This window comes from Oryctolagus cuniculus, chromosome 2 (genome assembly GCF_964237555.1).
Source record: "Oryctolagus cuniculus chromosome 2, mOryCun1.1, whole genome shotgun sequence".
Lineage (NCBI taxonomy): Eukaryota > Metazoa > Chordata > Mammalia > Lagomorpha > Leporidae > Oryctolagus > Oryctolagus cuniculus.
In genome coordinates, this window is record NC_091433.1 from 79,939,252 (window position 1) to 79,962,821 (window position 23,570).

Below are 23,570 nucleotides of genomic sequence, written 5' to 3' on the forward strand. Positions count from 1 at the left end.
AAATTAATCACAGGACATAACTTTAAAGTTAAATATTATATATAAAGATATTAAGCTGCATTTATGATAGCAAAAATGGAGCAAGCCAGAATGTCCAACAATAAGACACTGGTTAAAAAAACTAGTGGAACATTGGTAAGAGGAAATTCTATCATGAAAACCTAATCCTGGGGTATGGCGTTGTGGCACAGTAGGTAATGCCAGCATCCCACATCAGAGCACATGTTCAAGTCCCAACTGCTCTGCTTCTGATCCAGTTTCCTGCTAATGTACCTGCAAAGGCAACAAATGATGGCCCAAGTGCTTGGGGTCCCTGCCACCCACTTGAGAGACCAGGTTGGAATTCCTGGTTCCTATCTTCAGCCTGGCCAGCCCCTGCTGCTGCAGTCATCTGGAGAGTATATCAGCAACTGGAAGATGTCGCTTGCTCTCTCTCTCTCTCTCTCTCTTCCCCACTCACTTTTTCTCTCCCTCTTTTTCTCCTTCTCTCCACCTCTCTGCCTCCTTCTCTCTGTTGCTATGCCTTTCAGATAAATAAATAGATCTTTAAAAAAAAAAACTAGTCTTGGAGGCAACTGATTTCTAAACTAATGAAGTCACAGCTTGCATCAACCATCTATTCTGCTGAAAACAGTTCAAAACTCTGCACACATTTTAAAACAAACAACTGCAGTAACACTGTAACTCCTGTTTCATGGTCCAACACATAAAGAGTTGGAAGATGTTATTCCCTGCCTCACAACAAGAATAAACCTGCACTAACCGAACATTGACAACTCTTCCTACATCCATCAGAAAATTGAGGTCACAAGGCAAATTGACTCCTCTAAAATTAGACAGAGGGCTGGATAGAGAGAATCAGAAGGCACTGAGCCAGAAGCCTAGGGGCAGAAGTCTCCATGGGAACCAGGACTAGGACAGGAAATCCTGAAATGTAATCAATGAATTGCCGGAGCTTCAGGGTGCACAGATCTGGGGGAGGAAGGACTGTTTTACAGGGGTCACTGCACCGCTGTTAGTTTTATTCCCCGGAGCCCTACCGGGTTCTCAAAAATGAATATCATAGAAAAAAAAAATCTCCTGACACTTCTGGCAGGTGGAGGAGGAAAAGTAGTCGTTTTGAAAGATGTCCAGGGCTCTTTGCTCTTAATAAAGCCTGGCCTCCACAGGAGCTGTCGCCCCCAGCCTGACCCACTGGGGTCCTCAGCACTTAACCAGCCCTGAGAAAGGGAAATAGCCGGCTCCAGCTGCTGTGGGGAGCAGGGTCTCTGACTAGGTTTATTCCAAGTTCATATGTCAGCACAAGGGAAGAATTCAAGGCACAGACCTAGACACAGGTGCAGCAAAGGAAGATTTATTTGAAGCCATAGTATAGATTCAGATGTGAATGTGGGCAACCCCTCTCCACTCTGCTGCTCGCACCACGGTTGGGGTTGGCCCTCTATCCTAGAGGAAGTTCTGCCCTAAGTGAATGGGGTGGGGTTTGAACAGGACTTCGGGCTATGTGTATTCTATAGGAAGGTGTCATGGCATCTCCACATGGGACACAGCATACATGTGATTGTCATAGCATCTTGTGCATGAGGGAAGTGGAACTCCGGTGGATGGTGGAGGATGGGCAAGCTGAGCCTGCAGCCATGTTGGATCTAAATGGAAGGGAGTGGGTTCTCAGGTGGGGGAAGCCGCAGCACAAGTCCTGCTGGCAGTCTCGCAGCTCCTGGTCACTCACCAGCTACCTGCCTACCCACATCACAGCCACCTGGGGAAAGGCAAACACAGATGCTCCCTGACTTACTGTGGGGCTTTGCCTGATGAATCCAGCATATGCTGAAGAGACTGTCAACGGAGAGTGCATTTAACACACCTAATCGCTTGAATGCCACAGCTCAGCCACACCCTGGAGAGTGTCAGTGCTCCCCCTCATGTGTGCAATGCTGACAGAGCTCCTGCTGCTGCCCAGCATCGCGCTGTTAGCCCAGGAAAAAACCAAAATGCGAAGCATAGTTTCTACAGAATGCCTGCTGCTTTTACAGCAAAATACAGTTGAAAAACTGAAAGTCAGGGACCAGCTGTACCCAAATCTAGCCCCTCTAGCTCTCCTACCCTACCTAAGTGGCAGAGGGGGAGACCAAAGTTAAGGAGCACTTGTCAAAGCCACAGTTCAGGGATGCATGCTCAGCAAAGAACTGAAAGCTAATCATAGAAACTGGGGCTGGTGCTGTGGCGCATTAGGTTAATCCTCTGCGTGCGGCGCCGGCATCCCATATGGGCACTGGTTCTAGTCCCAGCTGCCCCTCTTTCAATCCAGCTCTCTGCTGTGGCCCAGGAAAGCAGTAGAAGATGGCCCAAGTCCTTGGGCCCCTGCACCCACATGGGACAGACCCAGAGGAGGCTCCTGGCTCCTGGCTTCGAATCAGTCCAGCTGATCCATTGTGGAAGTGAACCAGTAGATGGAAGACTTCTCTCTGTCTCTTCCTCTCCTTGTCTGTAACTCTGCCTCTCAAATAAATAAATAAAATCTTAAAAAAAAAAAAAAAGAAAAGAAACAAGGACTGCTTCCCATTCCTTACGGTCACATCAACAGGGCTCCACTATAGTAATCATGATGAGTGAGTGCCGTGGAAATAGCCACAAAATTCAAGTTTTACTTAAAAAGTCTCTAGCGAAAACCAAACACACAGGGGAGATGAAAACAAGGAGTGAGAGGAAATTTTAACATCTGACACCTGCAACTGTGGCAAACAGTAAGCACATGCTAACCCCGCCCATTGCAGGCATTTGGAGAGTGAACTAGTAGATGGGTGCACTGTGTTTATGTGTGTGTGTGTTTGTGTGTGTGTATGTATGCCTCTCAAACTAAAATTTAATCTATTTTTAAAATTTAATTTATGGGGCTGGCATGATGGTGTAGTGGATTAAGCCACCGCCTACGACACTATTATCCCATACGGGTGCACGTACAAGTCCCAATTGCCCAACTTCCAATCCAATTTCCTGCTAATGCACCTGGGAAGGCAGCGGAGGATGGTTCAAGTGTTTGGGCCCCTGCACCCACGTTGGGGACCTGAAAGAAGCTCCTGGCCCCTGGCCTTGGGCTTGGCCTGGCCCAGCCTGAGCCATTGCAGAAATTTCAGGAGTGAGTCAGCAGACAGCAGACTCTCTCTCTCTCTCTCTCTTTCTCTCTCTCAATATCTCTCTCTCTCTCTCTCTCTCTAACTTTGCCTTTCAAATAAATAAAAATATTTACAAAATAATTTAATTTAATTTTAAAAGAGACTGCCAGAGTAAAACTAAAAACAAGACCCAAATATATGCTGCACACAAGAAACCGGCTTTAAATACAAAGAAACAGATTGTTACAGGTAAATGAAGGGGAGAAAGGCATCCCACATTAACACTGATCAAAACAACAGCAGAGTGCTATATGAATCTAGGAGAAGCAGATTTCAGAGAAAAGAAACTTGTCAGAGATAAGAAGAGGCATTATATTAATGATAAAGGAATGCATTCTCCAAGAAGACATGATGCTGATCCTCCATGTATGTCCCTAACAACAGAGTGTCAGAATCTGGCAGGCAAACCCAACAGAACTGCACGGAGAGCAGAGGAACCCACTCTCGTCTCGGGGGCTTCAGGACCCCACCCTCAGTAGCTGACAGATGCAGCAGCAGCAGATGGTACAAGCATCGGCAGCTGAGCAGTGCCATAAACTGACCAAACCTGAGTGACATCCGTGGACTCCTGCGTCCAACAAGAGCAGAATACACATTCTTCTCTGCACACACAGAGCCTTCATCAAGAGAAACCACAGTCGGAGCCATAAAACACACCTCAGCAAATTCAAAACAGAAATTATATAAAGCATGAGCTCATGAAAACCCCAAAATACTTGGCAACAGAACAACCTATGTCTAAATAACACAAAGGCCAGAGAATAATCTTCGCATAAATTTAAAACTAATTTGAAGAGCCAGCACTGTGGTGCAGCGGGTTAACGCCCTGGCCTGAAGCACCAGCATCCCATATGGGTGCTGGTTCGAGACCCGGCTGCTTATCTTCCAGTCCAGCTCTCTGCTATGGCCTGGGAAAGCAGTGGAGGATGGCCCAGGTCCTTGGGCTCCTGCACCCACATGGGAGACCTGGAGGAAGCTCATGGCTCCTGGCTTCAGATCAGCCCAGCTGATCCGTTGCAGCCATTTGGGAAGTGAACCAGCAGATGGAAGACCCCTCTCTCTCTCTACCTCTCTCTGTAACTCTTTCAAATAAATAAAATATATCTTTAAAAAAATAATAAAATAAAAAATAAAGCTAATTTGAACTAAATAAAATAAAAATACAACTTATTAAAATTAGGGAAGATGCAATGAGGACAGGGCTTAGAGTAACTTTAGAGTATTAGATACATATATTATAAAGAAAAAATGTTTATAACATCTGACTTAAAAAACTAGAAAAAGATGGGGACTCAGTAGGTTAAGCCTCAACCTGTGACACCAGCCCTAGCCACTGCAGCCATTTGGAGAATGAACCAGCAATAGAAGATATCTCTCTCCTCTCTCCTCTCTCTCTCTCTCTCTCCTCTCTCCTCTCTCCTCTCTCTCTCTCCCCACCCCCCTGACCCCGTCACTCCTCTATCTGTAATGCTGCCTTTCAAATAGATTAATTAATCCTTTAAAAAAAACTAGAAAAAGAAGTAACTATGCTTCATAAAAAAATAGAAAAAGACCAAATAAAATCTAAAAATAATAAAAATGATTTAAAAAGCAGGGAAAAATAATAAAAATTAGAACAGAAATTCAATTCAAAATTGAAAGCAAAAAATCAATCAATACAGAATATCAACAAAGCTAAAAGCTGCTTGAAAAAAATCAATAGGGGCCGGCGCTGTGGCATAGCAGATAAAGCTGCCTCCTGCAGTGCCAGTATTCCATATGGGTGACGGTTCGAGTCTTGGCTGCTCCACTTCCCATCCAGCTCTCTGCTAAAGGCCTGGGAAAGCAGTAGAAGATGGCCCAAGTGTTTGGCCCCCTGCACCCACATGGGAAACCTGGAAGAAGCTCCTGGCTCCTGACTTCAGATCAGCTTAGCTCAAGCTGTTGTGGCCATTTGGGAAGTGAACCAGCGGATGGAAGACCTTTCTCTTTCTCTCTCTATCTCTCCACCCTTGCCTCTCCATAACTCTGCCTTTCAGATATATAAATGAATCTTTAAAAAAAAATCTAGAAAATTGGTAAACCTCTAACCAGATTAACTAAGAAATAAAGAGAGAGGACACAAATAACTAATATCAAGATCAGGCATTTGGTCTAGAGGTTGGGATAATTCAAACCCATATCAGAGTGCCTGGGTTTGAGTTCCAGCTCCACTCCTGATTCCTGTTGGGTCTTAGCCCACCCGAACGAGGATGGACTGGGTCCGAAGAAAGGTAAGTGCGCCGCTCGCCCGTTCCCCAGCCTCCCAATCCCGGAGACAGTCAGACGCAGTGGGGAGTCAAGTCAAGCAAGCAAGAACTCGGTTTATTGCACGTGGAGCAAAGCCTTTTAAAGCACAAGACCACAGGATTACTGGGGCAGGGCATAAGGACCAACCAATTACTTAAAAGGTCATTTTACAGGGCGACTTTTTACAGGACCAGCCATATGTCTGTTCACTCATCATCAGTTGTCACCTCCTCTGATGCTGTGCGGCCAATCAGCTTTGGTGGAAAACGACTTTGGGTACCACCCACCTTACTTCCTTTGGGTGCCATCTTTGAATTGCCTCCTGTGCCTGATTTCCCCACAATTCCAGCTTCCTGCTAACGCGCAGCCTGGAGGGCAGCAGGTGATGACTCAAGTAACGGGGTCCTTGTCACCTGCATGGAAGATCCAGACGGAGCTCCAGCTCACAACCGTGGCCTGGCCCAGCCCTAACTGTTGTGAGTATTTAGGAAGTGAACCAGCAAATGGGATTGTTCTTTATTTATTATGCATCTCACATAAATCAAATAAATATATATGTTTAAGTTAATTACACTTATTTTACTTGAAATAAGTCAGATCTCCCATCTGACTGTTCATTTTCCAAATGCTTGCAATAGCCAGGGCTCCAGGCTGAAGTGGGGAGCCCAGACTCCATCAGGGTCTCCCACATGGGGGACAGGAGCCCAAGCCACTTGAGCCATAATCTGCTTCTGCACAGGATGCATTAGCAGGAAGGTAGATCAGGAATGGAGTGGACAGAACGTAAACTCAGCACTCCTACATGGGACACAGGCTCTCCAAGCAGCATTACCTGGTACACTACAATGCTTGCTACAAGTATATATATATATTTTTAAGATTTTATTTATTTATTTGAGAGAGTTATAGACAGAGAGGGAGAGACACAGAGAGAGGTCTTCCATCTGCTGGTTCACTCCCCAAGTGGCCACAATAGCCTGAGCTAGGCCGATCTGAAGCCAGCAGCTGGGAGACTCTTCTTGGTCCTCCATGTGGGTGCAGGGGCCCAAGGACATGGGCCATCTTCTACTGCTTTCCCAGGCCACAGCAGAGAGCTGGATCAGAAGTAGAGCAGCTGGTTCTGAAACCAGCACCCACATGGGTGCCAGGGCAGCCGGTGGAGGTTCAGCCCACTACATCACAGCGTCGGCCCCTATAATTAAAAAATAATAATAATAACTGCTATCAAAACTGAAAAAGAAGCCATCACTATTGGTCCCATGAATATTAAAAAAATTGGGGCCAGTGATGTGGCGCAGCAGGTTAAAGCCCTGGCCTGAAGCGCTGGCATCCCATATGGGTGCCAGTTCTAGTCCCGGCGGCTCCTCTTCCAATCCAGTTCTCTGCTATGGCCTGGGAAAGCAGTAGGAGATGGCCCAAGTCCTTGGGCCTCTGCATCCATGTGGGAGACCCAGAAGAAGCTCCTGGCTCCTGGCTTCGGATCCGTGCAGCTCTGGCCGCTGCAGCCATCTGGGGAGTGAACCAGTGGATGGAAGATCTCTGTCTCTCTCTCTCTTTGTAACTCTGTCTTTCAAATAAATAAAATAAATCTTTTTTTAAAAAGATAATAAAATAAATATTTTTTCTTTTTTTTATTTTTCTTTTTTTGACAGGCAGAGTGGACAGAGAGAGAGAGAGAGAGACAGAGAGAAAGGTCTTCCTTTGCTGTTGGTTCATCCTCCAATGGCTGCCGTGGCCAGCGCGCTGTGGCCGGCGCACCGTGCTGATCCGATGGCAGGAGCCAGGTGCTTCTCCTGGTCTCCCATGTGGGTGCAGGGCCCAAGCACTTGGGTCATCCTCCACTGCACTCCCTGGCCACAGCAGAGAGCTGGCCTGGAAGAGGGGCAATCGGGACAGAATCTGGCGCCCCGACCGGGACTAGAACCCGGTGTGCCAGCGCCGCAAGGCGGAAGATTAGCCTAGTGAGCCACGGCACCAGCCCAAAGAAATATTTTAATAACTTGTAATATTTGACAACACAGATGAGATGAATTTCAAAAAATACAATCTACTAAAATTCACACAAGAATAAACAGATAAACTGAATTAAGCTCATATTTATTAAAAGAAGTTGAACCCATAAAAATCTTCCAAAACAGAAATTTCTCACCTGGATGAGTTCACTGGTGAATTCCACAAAACGTTTAAGGAACAGATTATACCAATTCTCTAAAATTATTTCCAAAACATAGAAGCAGAGGAAACACCTCCTAACTCATTCTATGAGGCTAGCATTACCTACTATCAAAACCAAAAACATTACAAAAAAGAAAAACTATAGACCAATATTTCCTACAACCTTACATGGAACAATCCTCAATAGAAGATTAACATATTGAATATAATATATGAAAATTATTATACAGCATGACCAAGTGGAATTTATTGCAAGTATGTGAGGTTGGCTCATCATTCCAAAATCAGTTTTTAATCAATCATAATCAATCATATTGATACACTAAAGAAAAATCACATGATCATATCAATATACACAGAAAAAGCATTTGACAAACCCAGCACACCTTCATGACAAAAAATAAAATAAAATCCTCTGGAAAATTAGGAATAAACGGAACTTCTTCAACTTGATTAAGAACATTTGCAAGAAACCTAGAGGTAACATCATTAAGGGTTAGAACAGGGTGTGACTCCCCAAATTCCTGCAGACGTTTAAACCCCAAAGTGTTAGGAGTTAGTGGATGAATGCTAATAGTTGATGGGTTAGGGCAGAGAGTTGATCTCATGAAGGCAGCATGCAGGTGGGGCCAGTAGCAGATCTTTGGGTCTCTGAAGGCTTGACCTTGGGAGATAGCTCCTGCACCAGGGTTGTTCATTTTAGCTGAGTTTGGCTCGGCTTCTCTCTCTGCCCCTGTCTCACCAGGTGATCATTCCTCCACACACACTCTACCATTGCCAGCCACCACCAGATACCAGACTAATGAGGCCACCGGATCTTCAGCTATGAATCTCCAAACTGGAAGCCAGTATAAACCCTTTCCTTTCCAAGAAGCCCCTTCCAGGTATTTCAAACTAATGAAAATCTGACTAATTCAGCTGGCGCCACTGCTCACTAGGCTAATCCTCTGCCTTGCGGTGCCGGCACACCAGGTTCTAGTCCCGGTTGGGGCGCCGGATTCTGTCCCGGTTGCCCCTCTTCCAGGCCAGCTCTCTGCTGTGGCCCGGGAGTGCAGTGGAGGATGGCCCAAGTGCTTGGGCCCTGCACCCCATGGGAGACCAGGAGAAGTACCTGGCTCCTGCCATCGGATCATCGCGGTGTGCAAAAAACTGACTAATTCAATCATACTTAACAGTATGTTTTCCTGCTAAAACCAGGAAGGAGACACTCTCCCATATCCAACAATGCACCAGAAGTCTGAGAGAATGACAGAAAACTAGAAAAGGAAATGAAAACCATACAGACTGGGATGTCAGAAGTAAAGCTCTCTTTGTATACAGTTGACACGATTGTCTACATAGGAAATCTCCAAAATAACAAAACCAATTCATAGAACTGATAAGCAATTATAGAAAGATTATGGAATACAAAAAGGTAGATTGCTTTTCTATGTACAAGTAATGAACAAGTAGATGTTAACATTAAAATCATAATAATTTTATATTAAAATTAAATTTAAAAAATTAAATTTTTAAGTATAAATCTAACAAAATATGTACAAGCTGTATATGAGGCATACTATAACACTGTGGCAGAAATCAAAGGTCTAAACAACTGGAGAAATATTTGTGTATATTGTTAGGAAAATTCAACATTATTCAGATGTTAGTTGTTCCCAAATGGGTCTAAATATTCAGTGCAACCCCATTGAAGAAGCCATAAGCTCTATGTGGGTACCAACAAACTGACCCAATGTCTAAACAGAAAGACAGATAACCCAGAATAGCCAACATACTGCTGAAGAAGACCAAAGTTAGAGAACGAACACGATCCAATATTGAAATCTGCTGTAAAGCTGTAGTGATCAAGACACTGTGGCATCCACAATGAAACAGAATACAGAGCCTAGAAATAGACTCACACAAACATAATCAACTGAGCTTTTACAAAGGAGCAAAGGCAATACAATGGGGGAAAGATAGTCTTTTCCATAAATAGTCCTGAAACAATTAGACATCCATATGCAAAACAAAAAACAAAAGAATCTAAACACAGACTATCTTAGTCCATGTGCACTGCTATAAAAAACAATCTGCAACTGTACAACTTACAAGGAACAGAAATTTGCTCCTCACAGTGCTGAGCTCAGAACTCCAAGGTCAAGGTGTCAGTAGTTTCGTTGTCTGACAGGGGCTGCTCTCTCCTTCCAAGATGGCGTCTCACATGGCATCTTCCGGAGAAGAGGAACACTGTGTCCACACATGGCGAAAGGCAGACGGCAAGAGAAAATAATGCTTGTGAAATCTTTATAACAGCCTTAGACTCATCATAAGGGGGGGAGTATTCTTGACCTAATCATTTCTTAAAGGTCCCACCTCTTTTTTTAAAAAAAAAATTTATTTTATTTATTATTTGAAAGTCAGAGTTACGCAGAGAGAGGAGAGGGAGAAAGAGAGAGAGGTCTTCCATCCAATGGTTCACTCCCCAATTGGCTGCAACAGCTGGAGCTGCGCCCATCTGAAGCCAGGAGCCAGGAGCCTCCTCCAGGTCTCCCATGCGGGTGCGGGGGCCCAAGGCCTTGGGCCATCTTCTACTGCTTTCCCAGGCTGTAGCAGAGAGCTGGATCAGAAGTAGAGCAGCCGGGCCTTGAACCGGCGCCCATATGGGATGCTGGCACTTCAGGCCAGGGCATTAACCCACCGCGCCACAGTGCTGGCCTCCTTTTTTTTTTAAAAGATGGTCCCACCTCTTAATACCATTACTTTGGCCACTATATTTCTTCTATATTCATATATTCATATTATATTATATATATTATATATTTATATATAAGAAGATTTAATAAAAGTATGTTTTCAAGGCTTACAAATTTATATTTTTAAAGGAATACAAATTTCACATGTACAACTTTAGGAATAGAGTGATTCTTCTCACCATACCCTCTCTCCCACCCACACTGTCACCCCTCTTTCTCCTCCTCCCATTCCCAGTCCCATTCTCCATTAAGATTCATTTTCAATTAACTTTGTACACTGAAGACCAACTCTATGCTAAGTAAAGATTTCAACAATTTGCACACACACACACACACACACACACACACCTGTTTGAGAACAAGTATCACAGTTAACTCTCATAATACAACTCATTGAGGAGAGAGGTCCTGCATGGGGAGTTAGTGCACAGTGACTCCTGTTGTTAATTTAACTATGAACACTCTAATGTGTGATGTCAGTGATCACCCAAGGCTCTGGACATGAGCTGTCTAGGCTATGGGAGCCTTCTGAATCCACAAATTCTGTCAGTATCTAGACAAGGCCATAAGCAAAGTGGAAGTTCTCTCTTCCCTTTAGAGAAAAGTGCACTTTTTTTTTTTTTTTTTTGATTTGACACTACATTTCAACACCTGAATTTTTCAGGGAGAATCATTCAAAGCATAGCACATATCTTAAACTCCTCACAAAAATTAACCCGAAATGGATCACTGATCTAAAAATGCAAAACCATAAAAACCCTAGAATGTAACAGAAGAAAATCTACAACATCTTGGATTCAGTGATGATTTTTCGAGACAATATCAAAAGCATGATCCATGAAAGAAAAAAATAATAAGTTGGGCTTCATTAAAATCTGCTCTTTGAAAGACAAGCCAGAGGGTTAGGCACCGAGGCACAGTGGGTTAAACTGCCAGTTGCAACACACACCCCCTATCAGAGTAATGGTTCTAGTCCCGGCTGCTCCACTTCTTGCTAATGCACTCTGGGAGGCAGTGAATCACGGCTCAAGTGCTTGGGCCCCTCCCACCCAGATAGGAGATACAGATGGAATTCCAGGCTTCTGGCTCTGGCTGTTGAAGGCATTCAGCGTAGTAAATCAATAAATAGAAGATATTTCTCAGGGTTGGCACTGTGGCACAGCAGGTTAACCCACCACCTGCAGTGCCAGTATCCCATATGGCCTCAGTTCAAGTCCCAGATCCTCCACTTCTGACCCAGTTCCCTGCTAATGCACCTGGGAAAACAGCAGAAGATGGCCCAAGTGCTTGGGCCCCTGCCACCCACATGGGAGACCTGGAAGGAGCTCCTGATTCCTGGCTTTAACCTGGCCCAGTCCCTGCCATTGCAGCCATTCGGGGAGTGAAATAGCAGATGGAAGATCTGTCTCTCTTTCTCTCTGTCACTCTGCCTTTCAAAAAAATAAATCTTTAAAAGAAGAAGAAACCTCTCACATTTGAAAATAAAACATTCTTTAATTCCTAAAAGACAAGCCACAGACTATGAGAAATCATTTCTGATAAAGGACTTTTATCCAAAATATCAAGTAATTTTTAAAACTCAGTGATAAGAAAACAGTCATATTAAAAAATAAGCGAAAGATCTAGAGAAACACCTCACCAAAGACAACTTAAGATGGTAAATGAGCATATTAAAAGATACGCAACATCTTACGGAGTTGCAAATTAAACAAGATACCTATTCCATACTCATTCTGATAATGGTAAAGGCCAAAACACCAACCAAATCAAATGCTGGTGAGAATGTGGAGCAACAGGAACTCCCATTTGGTGTTGGCAGGAATGTAGGAGAACGCAGCCACTTTGAAAAGCAGCTTGGCAGGTGTTTAGAAAACTAAACACACCCCTACCCTACATTCCAGCAACCACGCTCCTTGGGTGTTTGTCCACCTGAGCTGAAAACTTAACATCTAAACAAAAATATTTACAGCCGTTTTATTGATAATTGTCAAAACCTGGAAGCAACCAAGATGTTCCTCGCCAGGTGAATGGATAGATACACTGTGGAACATCTATACAATATGTACTGCAGATTCTTAAAGCTCATCTTCCTGACACCTCAACAAGTCCACAGACAGACAGTGAGCATCCCACCCCGGTGAGCAGGTGCAGCAGGGCAACGAGGCTGGTCCCTACCACAAGTTCCCCATCGTCCCCCTTCAATGACATTGACCTTGTGACATCCAAACACGCCAATGAGATCTCTTCAGACCTGCATTTACAAATGTCCAGTGAAGGCACTTCCCCTAGGTCCTCATTCTCAACTCCCACTCTGCTTGGCTGGGCCTGCTCCCTGGGAACTCCTCCTATACAACCAGTCATGTGGCATCCCGTGCCTTCCTCTCTGGGAACTGTGAGGAGAAACACCCTTTCACACTCCTCTCCAAGTGTCATTTCTGTAGCTGTGTTAAAATCATCCTTAGAGAACTCACTGGGGGACTTACTGCCCCACTTGCAATGATAATGGAATATTACTCAGTGATAAGAATAAATGAGATCTCAAGCCACAAAAAGATATAGATGAACCCTAAATTCATTTTATGAGTAAGAGATGCCCATGGGAAAAGGCCACAGGACATTCTGAAAAACAAACAAACAAAAAACTATGGAGAAATGAAAATATCAGTGGCTGCCAAGTTAGGGAGGGGGGCAGATGAGCAGGTAGAACACAGGGAATCTTAGGGCAATGAAACCACTCTGTATGATTCTAAGATGGGGAGTGGGGATAAACATGCTATCATGTATTTGCCAAAATCCACAGAACAGGGGCAGGTTTTTGGTCTACCAGTTAAGAAGCTGGTCAAGACACCAAAGTCCCACCTCAGTGTGCCTGGGTTGGATGCCTGGTTTGGCTCCTGACTGCAGCTTTCGGCTCAAGCAGACACGTGGAGGCAGCATTGATGGCTCAAGAAATTGGGTTCCTGCCACCCACGTGTGAAACCTGAATTGAGTTCTATCTCCTGGCTTCAGCCCAGTCCCAGCCCTCCTACTGTGGGTATTTTGGTGAGTGAATCAGTAAACGAGAGCTGTGTGCGTGTGTGTCTCCCAAAATATAAATAAAATTTTTTTAAAACTCATAGACTCCACAGCACCAAGAGTAAACCCTATGTAGGGAAAATAACAACACCGCAAACACGGCTGTATTTAATACCCCGATCAGTAAGTTGCTAGAGCAATGAGATAAAACTCAACAAGAATTTAGAAGATTGGATCAATAATAAAAAACTAACTTGGTCTCAACATGTACAGACCTCTACCCCCCAACAACTGCAAAATAGATTCTTTTCAAGCACACATAGAGCATTCACTAAGCTAGACCACATACTTGACCATGAAACAAGTCAAAAAAATTTAAAATATACAGAATATGTACTCTAACCACACATGGCTCACTTCAAATCAGAAAATAATACCAAAAACCTAGCTAGAAAATCTCCCAACAATTTGTAAATGAAGCAACACACTCCTAAATTATCCATGGGTCAAAGAAGAAATCACAAATGGTATTAAAATTATTTGTAACTGAATGATAATTATTTTAAAAACATATAAGAATTTTTGGAATGGAGCTTAGGCTACTGGAGGGGAATCGTAGCTTTAAATACTTATATTAGAAAATAAAAAGTTTAAAAATTAATTATCTAAGTTTCTACTTTAAGAAACTGAAAAATGAGAATAAATTAAACTCACTTATTAATATAACTAGAAAAAAGGTTAACAACAAACAGCAGAAAGTAATAAAATTTTTTAAAAACACTACAATAGAGACATCTGAGAAGCTAAGGAGACGTGACAGTTAAATATAATGTGTAACTCCTGATGAGATCCTCAAACAGAAGACAGCCAACAGGTAAAAGCTAAGCCAAGCTGAACACAATGAGAGGTAGTTAACTATGATAATGTAAATGCATTGGTTCATTAGTTATAACAAATGTATTAAGAATGTAGGTTATTAACAGCAGGGAACATTGGCGGCAGAATACCATATGGGTATTGTCTGTTATGTCCTTGAAACTTTGTGCAAACCTAAAACTGTCTTTTCCAATTCATATAAGCCTAATCTCAAAACCTGAAAAGGACATTACAAGAAAAGAAAATTACAAACCAGTAACATGACATACATATAAAGGATAATAGAAAATGACAAAATACAATTTATTCCAGGAATGTACGTCTGGCTCAACAATGGCAAAGCAATCTATTTAATTCATCATATTAACGAAATAAAGGAGAAAAATCATAATCATCTCAATCAATCCAGAGAAAGTATTTGGCAAAACCCAATAAGGAAATTTCTCATTCTGATAAAAGGTATCTATGAAAAACTCATAGTGAACATAATGCTTACTAATGAAATATTAAATATTCCTCCTAAGATTAGGAATACTTACCGTATAAATTTTTAAAATCTATGAGCTTTTTGTATTTTAAAAAGCATTTGTATATCCTCAAAAGAGTTTCAGTTTAATTTACCATTCATTGGGTACTTACTAGGTGGGGATTTTGAAGAAAAAGGATAAAAAGCAGGTTGCTTGTCAAGGAATTTAAATAAATTGGAAAGCAAAACAGACACTCATTAAAAGTAACTACTGTACAATTCAGTATAAGCTAGAGATCCGAATCAGGGAGAGGGTGATAAGCAGCGCAGGCCGTGCAGGGCACTTCCGGCACGTGAAGCAGCTGAGATCTTATTCTAGGGGGATTTCTTAGCCTCTGCTTTAGGTGTCTGAGCAGAGGAATGGCAAAATAAAGTGACTCTGCTGTCAGCATCACCAATAGCACATTTTAAAAAACATGTCAGTATATGCAGGGCACTCACTTGATTATAAAACAACAGAGGATCCCAGAGGATAACTGATTTCCTCCGAAGTCCAAAGCAGCTCGACAGGAATGGGGCAGGGAGGTAAAGGAGGTCACAGCACCCACAACTGCTCGACAGTAGGATTTCTACTGCCCCAGCTGCTGCCCAGGGATCTTCCAGAGCAGAGGACCAGCAACTGGATTCCGTCTGTGTTTTCAGCAGCTCGGGAAGTCAGAAATGCGTGACACTGAAAACCTGCCTTCAGACAATGGTGACCAGGGAAATACAGAGGCTAGGAGAAGGGGAGGGAGTTAAAACTGGCTACGAAAGAACAGATGGTCTTCTCCACGGCTCCACGGCACCCTTCATGTCTCTCTTTCCTACACTCACCCACCCACCCATCCAGGCATGTGCTCCCTCTTACACACACACACTCACTCACCCACCCATCCAGGCATGTGCTCCCTCTTACACACACACACTCACACACACACACCCATCCAGGCATGTGCTCCCTCTTACACACACTCACACACACACACACCCATCCAGGCATGTGCTCCCTCTTACACACACACTCACACACATCCAGGCATGTGCTCCCTCTTACACACACTCACACACACACACACACACCCATCCAGGCATGTGCTCCCTCTTACACACACACTCACACACACTCACACACCCCCATCCAGGCATGTGCTCCCTCTTACACACACACTCACACACCCACCCACCCATCCAAGCAAGTGCTCCCTCTTACACACACACACTCACACACTCACACACACACACTCACCCACCCATCCAGGCATGTGCTCCCTCTTACACACACACACACACTCACACACACACACACTCACCCACCCACCCATCCAGGCATGTGCTCCCTCTCTCTCCCTCTCTCTCTCTCTCTCTCTCTCTCTCTCCCACACACTCACACACACAACTTTATGAGCCCCCGCTGCCTGTCAGGACTGACAACTGATCCGCTGTTAGGAAAATAAAAAAACCCGTGTCCCTCCCATGCTCAGCAGTTCCTTGGGCACAGGCACAAGCACGTGCAGAATTGAGTGATTACCAGAGCTGGAAGAGGCGGGATGCTCACAGCACGCTGGTGCTAAGGAGCAGAGTTGACGGAGGGGCTGGCAAGGCTCTCAGCAGACGCCTCAGCACCCACTCACCCGAGAAGGAGAATCCCAGGGCCGGGAGCAGAGGAGCTCAACCTGGGGGACAACGTCCGGACGCTTAGCGGGCACTCCCTTCCTGAATGCCTGTCCCCACTCTGTAAGGCCGCAGACAGAGGGCACAGCCCAGACCGCAGAAGTCACACTCAGCCAGGGACAGGCATGTGGCCTGGCAGCTAAGACTCCACGGTGGACTAGCTGAGTACAATCCGCAGCTCCGGCTGCTGACTCCAGCCGGCTCGCTACAAACGCACACCCTGGGAAGCAGCACACGGTGACTCGAGCAGGAGACCTGGATGGAGTAGGACGTCCAATTAACCTAGTTTGGCTCACATTATATCAATTTTAGCAACAAAAATCCCATATCCTGGCGCACTGGGGTTAAGCCATCACCTATGACGTCAGCATCCCATATACATATGAGGGGTTGAGTCCTGGCTGCTCCACTTCCAATCCAGCACCCTGCTAATGTGCCTGGGAAAGCACCTGAATATGGCGCAAGTGCTTGGACCCCTGCCATCCACATGGGTGACCTGTACAGAGCTCCTGGCTCCTGGCTTCAGCCTGGGCCAGCCCTGGCTATTGGGCAGCCATCTGGGGAGTGAACCAGAGATGGAAGGTCTCTCTCTCTCTCTCTCTCCCTCTCGCCCCCTCTCTGTCTCTCCCTCTCTCTGTAACTCTGCCTTTCAAATAAATAAAATAAATCCTTATTAACGAGGGAATAAAGTCCCACACCCTGGAACATCCTTCAGTCCCAGGGGAACCAGGTCAGCTGGCCCACCTAGCCTGGGTAGCTCTCCAACAGCAAGAGCTGAAGGTCGGCCGGCGCCGCGGCTCACTAGGCTAATCCTCCACCTGCGGCGCCGGCACACCGGGTTCTAGTCCCGGTCGGGGCGCCGGATTCTGTCCCGGTTGCCCCTCTTCCAGGCCAGCTCTCTGCTGTGGCCAGGGAGTGCAGTGGAGGATGGCCCAAGTACTTACGCCCTGCACCCCATGGGAGACCAGGAGAAGCACCTGGCTCCTGCCATCGGATCAGCACGGTGCGCTGGCCACGGTGGCCATTGGAGGGTGAACCAACGGCAAAGGAAGACCTTTCTCTCTCTCTCTCTCTCTCTCTCTCACTGTCCACTCTGCCTGTCAAAACAAGAGAGAGAAAGAGAGATGAAGGTCAAGGTATTGGGTAGCAGGCCCTGCTCCAACCCGCGTGTGCTGAAGAGCCGCAGGGCCCCAGACCTTGTCCATGTACACACACCAGGGGAAGAGGAGACTCTACATCCTCCCCCCAGAGCCTGCCTCAGTGGGAGAGGGCTCGGGGAGAACACGATGACGGAGACACTAAGCGGTCCAGTAGCTCTCCCAGCCATGTGGCTGTATCTCCTTCATCCTCTCCCCCCCTCCCCAGCCCTTCTGTTCCATTTCTTGAAGACCAGGATATGGCAGGGTGGAATACAAGGCAGCGAAGTTAACTGCCTGGCTTTGGGCTCCAAAAGCTGATGCCCGCAGGGAAGAGACCTCTAAGCCCTGGCCCTGTCTTCTAGAAAGGCTCAGGTACCAGGAGGCAGTGAGAGAGCTACAGGGAGGAAAAGACAAGATATCCAGACTGGCCAGAGCACAGTCAGGCCATGCGAGCGCCCTGTGCCCCCGCACAGCACACAGCTACAGTCGTCAAAGCCAGAGTGGCCAGGGTGGCAGGGACTGGGACATCGTCATGAATAGACGGCCCAGAGCCAGAGAGCAAGGTGGAGACCCCAGAGGACACACGCACAGACAAAAGACATCAGGGACCACCGCCCTGCTCTGCCCCCTCGTAGTCCCTAAGCCCGTAGAAGCCCCTGGAGCTGGGCACAGTCCCAACAGCAACAGCAACTCCAAGGGAAACTGACCAAGAGGAAGGCTCTGCCACCCTGTCACAGTGGATATCTGAAACAGCTGTGAAGTCGTGGAAAATGACAGTTGCATCCTCTGCAAGTCTGCGTCTCCCAGCTGAGATGAATCTACTCCATCTCACACCCCACCGTAGAAAGGAGACAGAATCTAGGGTCTGAGGCCTGGCCTGGAGTCCTGACTCTACCACTTCAAAGCTGCGTTAGTGCTGGGAAGCCCTTCCTTACGTCTTCCTGGGCTTCTCTGCTTGGTTCTCTCACGCCACCCTCCATGCAGAGGAAGGACAGCTGAAATCGTCCCCCGCAATCGCCAACAGCTGCTAAACCCACCCTCCAACTGCGGAAGACCAAACCATGCTGCACTGTAAGAGCCGCCTTCGCTGTCCCTGCTTGCACTTGCCCACTGTATTCCAGGGTGCTCCATGGGTGCCGGTCGCCCTGACCTAAAATTTGACCAAGAGCCCCTCTCACGCCAGGGAAGCTTTATTTATTCTGGAGAGTGGCCGCAGTGCACACAGCCAGCCTCTGTGTTTGTCCCACAACTTGTGCCTGTGAGCCGTGAAACATCCCCGAGTTTCCAGCCTCCCACTGCCGGCCCCTGCTGAGCTCTGCCTGGCTCAGAAGTGAGGGGACCGCTGTCCTCCAGGTTTTCCCTCTAGAGAGGTGTGTGTCAACGCTGACTGTGGCTTTCCTAAGGGAGCGTCCATAGCTTGGCATCTGCAGGGGTCATGCACGAGATATAAAGGGTAGCTAGGGCTTCTAGGGTCAGACAGGCTGGGGCAATTCTGGAATGAGTAAAGTCAGGGCGATTTCTTCACCATGGACAGCCCAGGGCCTTGAAAGCACTCATGTGGTGGTCACTAGGGCTCCCCTCAAAACAGGAAACACGGAGCCCAATGTTTCCCAAGCTCCTGTGACCCAGACTGACGTGAGCCTGGGCTTTCCCAGACTGTTACAAGTGTGCTGGGTTTCCCTCCTAGTGGCCATGTGAGCTGCTTCTGCTCACTTTACTAGGGTAGCCCATCTGCAAAGAACCAGGTTCCCCAGGGCCTTTCCTCTCCAAGAGCACCAGCTACCCACGATGTCTTCTGGGGGTCAGCAGACGCCCACATAAGACCAAGGCTACCTGTTGTGAGACAACGCACAAACAGCTGACACCCACTGAGCTCTGTGCTCCACAACATTCAGCCATGAGCCACACAGGGACTGTGCATTATAACAACCTGTACCTGGTTCCTAGGGCTGCTGATGGAAAGCAGCTCAAACGAGGCGGCTCAACACAATGGGAGTCAGCCTCCGGTTCCGGGGTCTAGGAGCTGAACATCAAGGTGACCTCCTGCAGGGCTCAGAGGGGCAGCCTGCTCCATGCCTCTCCCAGAGCCTCTGCAGGTGGTCAGTAGTCCTCGGCACTCCTCAGCTTGTAGATGCACTGCTTCAACCCCCGCTCCCTCAAGGCATGGCCTTCCCCATGTTCCCTCAAGGTTTTGTCGCCATAGATGCCCACCTTGGTGTCGCTTTTCCTCTTCCAGCAGGAGCCCTGACACATTGGGTTAAGGGCCCACTGCCCTCCAGCCTGACCTCACCTGGGCTCAGTGAGTCCCGCGTGCCCATGTCCCGATCAGACCCCATTGTGAGGCTTCAGGAAGCACATGACTTTAAGGGGTCACAGTTCCACCCAAGGCACCATCTACAGTGTGGCTGGATGCAGCCAGCCTAGGCGCTGGGAAGGGGCTGCAGGTGTGAGTCTTTCAAGTCCTCCAGGTGATTCCAATGTGCAGCCAAGTTTGAGAACCACTGCTCAGGGGCTTTTACACCCGTTATCCCATTCAGTCCTCCTAATAAACCCGCGAGGTACCTACTATCCATTTCTAGATCCCACAGATGAGATGTCTTGGAGTCTTAGACAGCATAACACAATGTGACTAAGGCTGCACAGGCAGTAAGGGAATGAGCAGGATCTGGACCAAGCCACATAGCTCCAGACCTTAAACACGGAAGCCTTTCAGACTCACACCTGAGCTTTCTTTCCGCAGCAGCTGAGTGCTGATGTTCATAGCCGGCGCCTGCACCTCAGCAAGTGAGGGGTTAAACTGGCTTGCTTGTGGCTTCCCCTGGAAAGCAGCCTCCCTGCTGGCCCCACTCTGCCCTCCCCGTTCTCCAGCCAGCTCCTGCATCTGGCGCCACACCACTCAGGAGTGGGAAGACAAAGGTTTCTCTGAATCGCCACTTCTAGCCCGCCGCCGACGGACAGCAGCCTTTAATAACTTCTGTACTCAAAAGGGAAAGATTCTCCTGTTTCCATAATGGGAAAAGTAACACAAGTCCAAGGACACTGACACAGCTCTGACGGATGAATGCGGGAACCACGTGGAAGGGAACAGTGCCATCTAAAAGATCTCCCAGGACACGTGTTGCTGTTGAGACTTGGGGTGCCTCCCTGGCCAGTTCTGGGCACTGCACCGTGGCCTAGGGGGCCACGCCAGGCCATGCCAGCCCCCAGCCCACTGCCCCTGCTGCACTTCACTGGGTCAGGCAGGTCACACCGGCTATTTACAGAAGTCAAAGTGGCAACACCCAGGGGATGTCACCAGATAGTAACTTTATCTGCCACGGTCCCTTTAAAAATATTCACAGAGAAACTGGGTCACGCATGCATTGCTGAGAATGGGGGAAGTTCAGGAGTTTCTTAATAAAAAAGAAAACATGCAACCACCACACCTCTCAGCAGTTACACCCTGGATTCTATCCCAGAGAAACGCAGACAGACTGACACAAAAGCACGGATGCCCACCTTCATAGCACTTCATTTGTCGCAGTCCAAAACTGGAAACAGGCCAGATCCACTTCAATGGCCCAACAGCTAAACAACCGTGGCACATCCGTATGTGGACTAGCACTCAGGAATGAAAAGGAACACCCTACCAAGAGCGGAACCCCCAGAATTCGGCTGAGCAGGAGAAAGGCCAACCTCCAGTATTTACACAGCATCTAATTTCATTCACATAAAATTCTTGCAAAGACAGAGACTAGGAAAGCAGATGAGTGACCAGTGACCGTCCAGGACTAAGGGAGGGGGCCGGAGGGAGGTGGGAGACGGTGGTTAAAGAAGCGCCACAGTGGGGTACCTTGTAGTTCTGAAAATGTTTTTGTATCTTGTCCGTTCCTACGGCCAACAACCTGGCTGTGACGCTGCACTATCATTTCGTAAATGTAAGAGGGTGAAAGCACAGGGTCTTGCCCTTTGACTTCCTACAACCGCATAGGAACCCACAGTTATTTCAAAACAAGATAACAAGATTCGAAATTTTTTTTGAACAGTTTTCAGTGAAGATATTTTCTCCTTATCCTTGGATGAGCACCCTGGCAGGCTCCAAGATCTTCCTGTCTGCCCTTAGAGCCACAATATCAGGAAACACAGTCTAATCATTTGGGTGTCTGCTCTCATAATAATCAAGTGTCCAAACCCAATTTAGGAGTGAATATGGCCTCTCCTCAGATAGAGTCAGTTAAGGCAGCCACCTGCCACTGCTGGGGGGAGGTGGGGAAGGAGTGTCCCTCTCTCACTCACTCCTCCTCCATGCAGATGGGAGGGAGGAAGGCAGGAGAACATTCTAGAAAGTTCGCAACCAATGGTATGGTTTTGAGACGGCTCCTCTTCTCTCTCAAAGGTTCTCTGGAGCTGTCCCTGCTGGGTTTTCCAGACAGCATCTCCCAGGACAGACAGCTGTGTCTCTGGCCTCCCCCAGCCCAGCCTGGCTTGCCTTGGGGCTTTCCACCCACCTTCTGAATCCTTTCCTTGAGCCGCAGAATCAGACATCCGCTTTTCAGTCACTTCCTTTGAGCATCTACTACTTGCGGTGACTTGAGTCAAACCTCCAGGATAACGTCCTGTCACCAGAGCCACACTGGAAGGCTAGAGGGAAGGAAGCAGGCCGGAGCCTGTAGAAGAAAGGGAATCCCCCATGGTCAGGAGAGGGAATTAGCAGAGGTCTAAGACATAACTCAGGGGAGAGTAACAGAGGAAGGTGTCAAAGCACAGCAATTTAGTCCAAAGATCTTAACTGGTGGGGTCGGCGTTGTGGCATAGCTTCAAGGTAGGCCTCCACCTGCAATGCCAGCATCCCATATGGGCACTGGTTCAACACCTGTCTGCTCTGCTTCTGATCCAGCTCCCTGCTAATGAGCCTGGGAAAGCAGCGGAAGATGGCCCAAATGCTTGAGCCCCTGCCACCCATGTGGGAGACCTGGAAGAAGCTTTGGGCTCCTGGATTCAACCTGGCCCAGCCTCAGCCATTATGGCCATATGGAGAATGAACCAGCGAATGGAAGATCTCTCTGTCTCTCTTTGTCTCTACTCCTCTCTCTGTAACTCAATCTTTCAAATGAAAAAAAAAATCTTTAGTAATAATAATAAAATCTTAACTGGTTTTATTTTCACTTCTATTTTCACTTCATTCCATAAATAGAATAAGTGTTCCAGTGAACAGAGCAGAGGAGTTCGGTATGATAAACAGAGAAGGGCTTGAAAAAAGGGGAAACAAACATACACACAAAAAGCGGATGAGTCATTTCAAAGTTACTTTCCTTATGAGGCTCGGACAGCAAGCTATGTCCACAGGAAAATAACTGGCTAACACGAGGTTACTGCAGGCTGCCCCTTTCATAGAGGGGTGAAGGCAGAGGGGACATCAAGCTCACACCAACTGAAACCAGCCTGTTACGGAAATTTGACTGCTTTCCCTCTAATCCTGATTTCTCAGAAGCTTGGATCAACAGCTTTCCTGGAACTCAGCTTGGTGATGTGGAAGGTTGGCGTGAGTGACTCCATTTTGATTTTTAGCTTGGTCTGTGGGGGCCCAGCACAGAAGCCTAATCCAAAAACAATGGCCTCCTGTACGTTTAACCAAGGGAAGTTCCAAAACAAAACACAAGCCAAAACAAAACACAAGCCACTGCTGAGGCAAAAGCTGGTATCTGGAAAGTAAAAGCGGAGCTTGGAAGGAAAGTGATCAAGGTTGTTCGTCATAGGCTTTTGGGTTCTCTGACTTTTCCCGCTGTGTGTGTGAATGACTGTGAGGACGACTATTTACTTTAAAAATTGTGGACAGCCGGCGCCGCTGCTCACTAGGCTAATCCTCCGCCTTGCGGCGCTGGCACACCGGGTTCTAGCCCCGGTCGGGGCGCCGGATTCTGTCCCGGTTGCCCCTCTTCCAGGCCAGCTCTCTGCTGTGGCTAGGGAGTGCAGTGGAGGATAGCCCAAGTCCTTGGGCCCTGCACCCCATGGGAGGCCAGGATAAGTACCTGGC

General features: G+C 47.0%; 1 long non-coding RNA gene across 1 annotated transcript; it reads right to left on the bottom strand.

Moving 5' to 3' along the window:
* Positions 1-6,312: 6,312 nt before the first annotated feature.
* On the bottom strand, positions 6,313-9,845 carry LOC138848502 (uncharacterized). Its single transcript, XR_011386342.1, has 2 exons — positions 9,708-9,845; positions 6,313-6,633 (listed from the first exon to the last, which is right to left on the bottom strand). It is a non-coding gene; the product is annotated as an uncharacterized lncRNA (long non-coding RNA).
* Positions 9,846-23,570: the final 13,725 nt, after the last annotated feature.